The sequence below is a fragment of the Passer montanus genome, unplaced genomic scaffold (assembly GCF_014805655.1).
Source record: "Passer montanus isolate IOZ18808 unplaced genomic scaffold, ASM1480565v1 scaffold103, whole genome shotgun sequence".
NCBI classification, from domain to species: Eukaryota; Metazoa; Chordata; class Aves; order Passeriformes; family Passeridae; genus Passer; species Passer montanus.
Window position 1 is genome coordinate 1798051 of NW_024356838.1, and position 7584 is coordinate 1805634.

A 7584-nucleotide genomic window follows, 5' to 3' on the forward strand; every position below is an offset into this window, starting at 1 on the left:
TTAGAATGGCTGGAAGCCTTTGAATTCTGAGAGTCTCTGTATACATGGAAAATAATGGTTCAGAACAATACCAAGGCTGTAAAATTGTATTAAGAAGTCACTTGAATAATGAAGGGTTAGAACTCCAGCTTGTAGACTTGCAAAGTGTACTGGTTTTGGTGAAGCCATGTCAATTTACATTGTCTGAAAAATTTGCTTTAAGAGTGTTGAATAGAAGATAATCATAATCTGTTTAAATAGGTGTTTTTTTCTTTCTAAGAAAAAATATTTAAAAATTGTTTTCTGTACTAGCTGTTCTAAAACTTCTGGATAATCTTTCACTGTTTGCCTGAATTCATACAAGTAAACACATTTCTGACTTCTGATTGGGAACTTCAGAACTATAATTTAAAAACCTTGTTGGAAAAGTTGCATCAAAAATTTAATCATAAAAGCAAAGCCTAAGGTATGGCCCAATATTAAAGCCAACTCACTTATAGCTGACATAATATTTCTGCACAAAACAAAGGTGTGTTTTATTTGCAGTAGGTCAAATGTTAAATCAAAAATATGTGTAATTTTTACCAATTAAATATTTCAAAAGTTTTCTTAGAAGCTTCCACTGTGAGTACTCCTGTATTAGTGCCATTCAAAACAATAATGAAAAGTAAGACAAAACCCAAGGACTAGTGAAGTAGTGCACAGCTAAGGTTAGAGAGAACTTGGCAAGGAAAGGAAGCCAGGCTTCCCAAGTGCCAGGTTCAGGCTCAGTTTGCAATATAAACCTGTCTGTTCATGCTTTTAGCACTCAGTGGAACTGAACTGATTGGCACACGATGTTTTCTGGATGGCTTTAGAGCAAGCAGCGCAGTCTCTTGAGACAGACATTCCCTCTCCCATTGAAGGTAAGCTCTTCTCTCTCCTTTTCCTCAGAAGTTAAAGAAGAGTTTTATGCTTACTTGGCAATGTAAAAATAGCACTGCTGAATATGCTTTTAACTCTTAACTCTATTTCAAACTAATTTTCTTTTTTAAGTCCATAACATTAACACTGCTAGTCTGAAAATTCTGCAACTCTTGGGAGAGAAAGTGATCATCGTGAGAGACTTTGGTCCTAATGACCTCTGAGCTGTAAAATCCAGCAGGGACTTGTTGAACATCTCTTTTCCAGGTGGTCAAGACAGACAGTACCTTCTGAAAAGAGGCTTTCTGTGGTGTGATGGGAGCATGAGCTTAGCAAATCAGGCTGTAAACAATTTGCTGGCTAAAATATCCATTATTTTGTGAAACACTTACTGGGGGAAAAATTAAATTTAAAATTGCTGAAAAAAAATTTTAATTCTAATTTTTTTTAAGAAAATGTTTTTGCACAGCTGACAGGTTATTCTGTCTCTGGAATGTTGGTTCTAAAATGTTGTTATTTCTGGTAAGAGCTGTGAGGATCTAGGGGAGAAGAATCAATATTTAAAATAAGATACCATTAATTACTAAGCAATATATTTTCTTGTATGTATATATTTTCCTCCCTGACAAAAATTAGATTTTGCTGGTTTAAGAATGTAGGTCTTCAACACAGAGCACTTTTGTAACCCTATGGACTACAGGAAGTTGAGGAATGTGTGGGAAAAACAGCTTTTGCAGACTTCTTTTTGCTGCTGAAACAATCAATTTGCTTTTTCTATGAGCAATTACTAAATATTGTGTGAGCATATCTTGAGGTAATGTGGTATTTGTCCTCTCAGTGTTGGAAGAAAATACCCAGATCAAAGATTATCTCAGTTAGTTTTATGACATAAGCCCTAAGTATGGTAATTAAGAAGAAGTAGTGCACATCTGGTATCTTGTGATAATGGATCATCAGAAATGAAAATTACGTGACAGTTTTATACAATGTGTAGTTCCAATCCCATAGAACTCTTAAAAGACAACATTTGTGGGAATAAGTAATGGGTGGAAGGAGATTGATTAGAACCACCTGCTGTTTACTGTGAGATGCTACAGATGATTATGATATAAGGAAAAAGAATGCAAAACACTTATTTCAATGAAATTAAGGATAAAAATTACATCTGATGTCACTAGATAGAAATAAAAGAACTGTTAAAAATTATAACATCAAGCATCTAAAAGCTGCAAAGCATTTAGTACATAGCAAGGTAGGGCAGAATATTAAATAGCTGGAAATATGGAAAAATAAAATATGAGCAAATGGTACTACTCTTTTATCATCAGTAAGTAGCTTTAGGCATAAATAGTCCTCTTGAAATCATCTGGATTTTTTTTTTTTTGGTGCAAAAGGAATAAAGTTTTAAATAAGAGGAAAAACCACTAAAAGTTTAATAAGCACCCTGTGAGAATTGTGGTAATTATTGAGGTCCTGCAAGGTCATTATTGGTAATTGAAATCTGATCACTTTTAAAACCCAACATGCCCAAGCCATTCCAAAATGTTATATGTAAGTACACTCTTTAAAACATTCCTTGAGGGAGCATGAAACCAAAACAGGAATTCAGTAATTTTAAAGCAGCAATATATTATTAAATTTGTTTAGTAGATGTTTAATTGGAATTCATACATTTAAAAGAAATTATATGAGAAGGTGGGGAATTCTTTGGAGCTGAACAATGGAGAGGAGACATTTTGAAAGCTGTGTAAATGAATTACAGACATGGGCACCACAGCTTCCATCATTAGGAAAGAGCCATAGAGAAAACATGAGGCAGCAGTGTTGTCTCAGTCCCAGAAGTGATTTAAGCCTTTTGGACTGTACATTCAGAGGTATTTTCCATAAAAAAAATGTTGGACTTCCTTTGAAAAGTCTGTGCACCTTCAGCAGAACTTAGACACTTGAATATATATAAATAAAAATGGTACTGGGGGGGGAAGATGTTTAGCAGAAAAACATGGAAGCAATTATTTTGTAAATACAATGTCTGCAAATGAGAAAATATAATCCCAAAGTGGAAGTGCTGAGTCCATTTTATTGGTTTACTGGGAAAAAAATGGATGACAGTACAGTGAACATAATATTCATGTGTGCAAACTGTGTGACAGAAAAAAATATACAAATCTAGTAATATCTTGAGTAATTTAACTTTTCTAGTTCCTTTACACCAGTCAGTTTTTTTCTCCAAGCATCCAAGTTGAAGATTGGCTGGGTTTGAAAAATTGATTTCTCTGTACTTTATCAGACTTTCAGATCTCTTTGGTGACAGCTTCTTAGATCAGTCAGTCAGACTCCCATGATTGTCTAAGACGGCAGCTGGATTATTTTCAGACATAACCAGTGCTGCCAAATATCTTTCACTGAGTTTCCACTACTTTGTCATACTTTTTATTTCTACTTAAAGAAATGCCACCTTACATACCACCTTAATTTCCTTTTTTGAGTGCTTGGGTGTATCCTATATACTTAGAAGTATTCAGCTGCTATGTGAAAATGTAGTACCATCAGCAAAGCAAAAAATATTCATGGATGCTAAATTTCTTGCTTAAATCATAACGTATCTGGAGTACACATCAACATACATTTTTTTATTTTTCAAAAACTAGAATGAAAAAATCTATGAGGATAATTAAGAGTACTGTTAATTAATAGTACTGTTAATTATCAGTTAGGGGTTTGGCTAAAAAAAAAGAAAAAAAATGGAAACAAAACACAAAAAACCTTTGAAAATTGCCTTAGTGAAGGCAATTCTTTATACATGTTAATATACATAAAATAAAGATTGAATTACATTTCAAATTGTCCTCTTTAGAGCAGTGCTGATTTGAGAACAATTCTGATTAGAAGGGGAGAAAATAAAATCTCAGTGGATTATTGTTATCAAAGCCAGAGAAAATTCTTATTCAGAGAAGTGCTATTACCTGAACAGTCCTTGTGTGCTTTTAGACAGACTTGTGCACTGTCGTGCTCCCACCTGACCTGAGGCACTGGCATCTGGGAATCCATTTCAATATTTATAACCCTGTTTTCATTCTGACTGCTACAAGCAGGGGAAATGCTGTTTCACACCTTCCTGCTGGTAGAGCTGACTCCATACAAGCAGCAAGGGAGGTCAGGCAGACCCTTGGGCTGACAGATTTCAAGAGGAATAGCATTCCAAACAGATCTTCAGGAATTACAGGAGCTTTAAAGTGCTGCTGGTGATCTGCACTTTGTGTTCTTGACACTTGGCAATTTCTGGCCTATGATGTTCCTGGAGTCAGGCATTTCCAGCTCACTGCATGAACACTGGCATCTCTTAATGAGCACTTCCATCAGAATGGCAGCTGCTACTCAGCACTTGGGGCTCCTCTATTGTCCAGGGTATATTATGACTTTTTGATCCTCCTCTGTGTAACTGTGATTGCTTGAATGATTTCACCTTGCTGGATTTCCCTGACAGAACTCTGTGACATGACAAAGATTCTAGTCCCTGGCATTATGGTTTATGAAAAAGTTAAGTTTTAAAGCTAAGTTTCTATATCTAATCATAGGAATAAAAGGCAGATGATCCACATATTGAATAATGTTAGAAACAAGGAATTGGTGGTGAAAATGAAGTTATTTCATTTCTGTATTATGTTATGTAGCTTTTCATAACCAATTACACAATGAAAAACATCGCAGTATCTTCCTGAGTGATAATGGCAATTCTAGATTTTTCAGCACTTTTGTAAAAAGGGAAATCTAATTTGCTTATTACTAGTATGGGAATTGTCTGAAGGGCATCAACAGAGAGTGCTGTCTCTTTAGATACATATTGAAAGTAGGATGTGGTCCTAGCCCAAGAGAAGGGAATCAAAGGAATCACTTTCCCATTTGACAGAATAAAAAATGTATAGCAAGACATAGAAATAAGCAAGTTACTTTGGATATGTTATCTTGGACAGTGTCGCCTTTCCCTTTTTAGGTAGTGCCCCTTGTCAAGCTCAGAACTCTCTATTTTGTTGAGATAAATGTCAGTCCTCAAAGTCCTGCATGTACTCGCTCTGGAATCACACAGGGACGGAATATCTGCACTGATGGAAACCCTGCATTTGTGTATTGAGTCATGCTTCTCACTGAAGTCCATTTCCTGTGCTGCTGTTAAATAGAAATGTAGTCTGATGTGACAAGTCCCAATCCTTGTTGTATGCAGTCATTAAAGATCCCATTATCTACTTCCTGAAACCTAAGCCACACATTCTACTGTATGAAATCTTCAGTTGGATTCCCTTCTTTTATAATACATTTCTTCTAGGTATAGTGGAGATCATATGAACGAAGTGAAAAGAAAAGAAAAAAGAGAAGAGAAGAGTGGTTTTTGACCTGTCTTCTTCTAGTGAAAGACTAAAAGGTTATTCCCTAGGAAATGTTGAGGTAATTTGTTACCTTGTTTTATGAGTGTGCTGTTAAATAGCTGATATGTTTCCAATGAGAGGAGGTGGCAGTAGTGAAGTTAAATCAATTGCTTTGGTGGAATAATCCCCAGAGCTTGATAATTGATTGCATTTTACTTTAGGTTTGCACAGTCTTTTGATGTTCCACAGGACCAAAAGCAATACAGAGTTAGGAGGTTGCTTCTATTTATTAATGAGGATTTTTTAGCACTGAATCTATATGAATGCAAAGTAGAAGTTGAGATACTGAGAAATGCAGACAAATGAAGATTCTGTCTCCTCTCTCTCTACCCCTCCCTTTCCTTTTCTTTTCCTTTGTCAATAACAGTTCATTCTCTTGATTCAGGAAATTGCAGAATTAAAGGAAAGTGAGTTCAGAATGAAGTAATTAACTAGATGAAGACAAATCAAATCAATTATCTCTATTACAGCTTCCTTTTTAGGTGATAATTGGGCTAGGTACAGCCCGACCCTAAGGAGATCGCACGATGAAGGAAAGTGTTATTATTATCAGAGTAAAATCAGTACTAGGGGAGGATTAATAAAATCTCTGTATTTACCTTCAGACCTCACCTCTGAGCCAGGATTAATTTAAACATTGCATATTAGCACTTCTAGATACTTGAGGACAATAATGCCAGGTACATTGAGACAATATAGTAGTGGAACCAGTTGCTTTCATTTATCTTTTGAATTTACTAATTTTTTTTTTTTTTCTGCAGAGGAAGTCAGATGAGTTTTAGATTTCTTATATAAACATGGTTTGGCATTTTTCAGAGTATCAGAACATGGCAAAGTGCATCTGTTTTCTTTGTTTTGCTTACAAATATGAGACAGCAATAGTAAAACTACTGTGTCTTTAATAATTAGCTTGGGCTGCCTAATCAGTAAGTCTCTTCCAGATGACTGCTGCTAGTGCTTTGTATTGCAGTATTTTAGTGTTCAGAGACTACTGGTACATTTTTAAATTTGTCCAAAATCTGCAGTCTGCCCAAAGGGCAGCTGAGGTAAACATCAACACCAGGAAAATAATGCATGGGGGCACACACAAAGCCATTGCTGTAATTTGCTGCCCAGCATTTCAGCTCAATATATTCTAATGCACAGTATCAAATTTTCCACGAAACAAAACTTTATTTTCCAAGTGTTTCCTGGCTGCTTGACATCCAATACACTTCTTTAAAAAGTTCTTACCAAAACATTCCTATTTAGTATGTCTGCTAATTAGTGTTGCAACTGTAGTCACCATAGCTTTATTCTTCCCCAGGGTTTGCTTAGCTTCAAGAGGCAATTGTTAAATGAAAAATGTCAACAAGGTATTATGATAAACCTATCTGCAAGAACTCCTTTGCTGATGGTATAAGAACAATTAGAAAAGCTCAGATGAGTAGCTCTGCATTGTTTCTTGTCTTATATACAAGAAGGACTTTACACATTTATGTGAAACCCAGAATTGGTACTGAACAGCTGTAAGATTATCACTAGAGACTCAAACTTCAGCAATAAGACCCTCTAAGGTCAGAAACATCCTTTCTAAAAAAAAAAAAAAAACTAAGCAAATTTTTTTTTTAAAAGGAGAACACTCATTAGATACACTTTTTGCACCAGACATCTGAAAAAGGGAATCTAGTATTCCAAATAAATTAAGAGTAGAAGAAATTGAAAGTAGAAATTTATCTTTCCTCTTCTTTTGGAGGGGAAAAATATAAATACTAAATAGTTTCTTAATCTCACAAAAACCTATTTTTCAATATAAGAGAAATTTACAGATCAAATGGAAGTCTCAAGATCAGAATGGGATGATTAGAATGACAATACCAGACTTAACATCAAGCTTTATTTTTACTTTTGAAATTATGACCCACTACAGAGAGAACAAATTTAAGATCAAGAGCTTTAAGTGGATCTGGGCACAGCTTCTTCTCAGGATGTGTTCTGAGGTGGTGACATTTTGTAAATGCCTTTAAGACATGTAAATGACTGTGCCAGCTACAAGATGGTTCATAAATGGTCCCAGAGGAGGTCTGTAGCACCAGTGAACAGATCTAACATATGTTGATGAGGTGAGCAGCCAAGTGGAAATTTGGAAGACATGAGTTAAAAATAGGTGGGTAGTGTTATATGAAGAGAAGGATTTAAAGCTAAAGCGGCGGGGGGGGGGGGGGGGGGGGGGGGGGGGGAAAAAAAATCAACGACGGCCGGCCGGGCGGCCCCCACTCCGCCCGCACGCCGGCTCGCTAAC

General features: G+C 35.8%; 1 long non-coding RNA gene across 1 annotated transcript in view; it reads left to right on the forward strand.

The window, feature by feature from the left end:
- Positions 1 to 793: 793 nt before the first annotated feature.
- Positions 794 to 7584, forward strand: part of LOC120506367 — a 19411-nt gene continuing 12620 nt past the window's right edge. Inside the window, exon 1 of the long non-coding RNA XR_005628496.1 lies at positions 794 to 884. This is a non-coding gene — a long non-coding RNA (uncharacterized LOC120506367). The remainder of the gene's footprint in view (positions 885 to 7584) is intronic.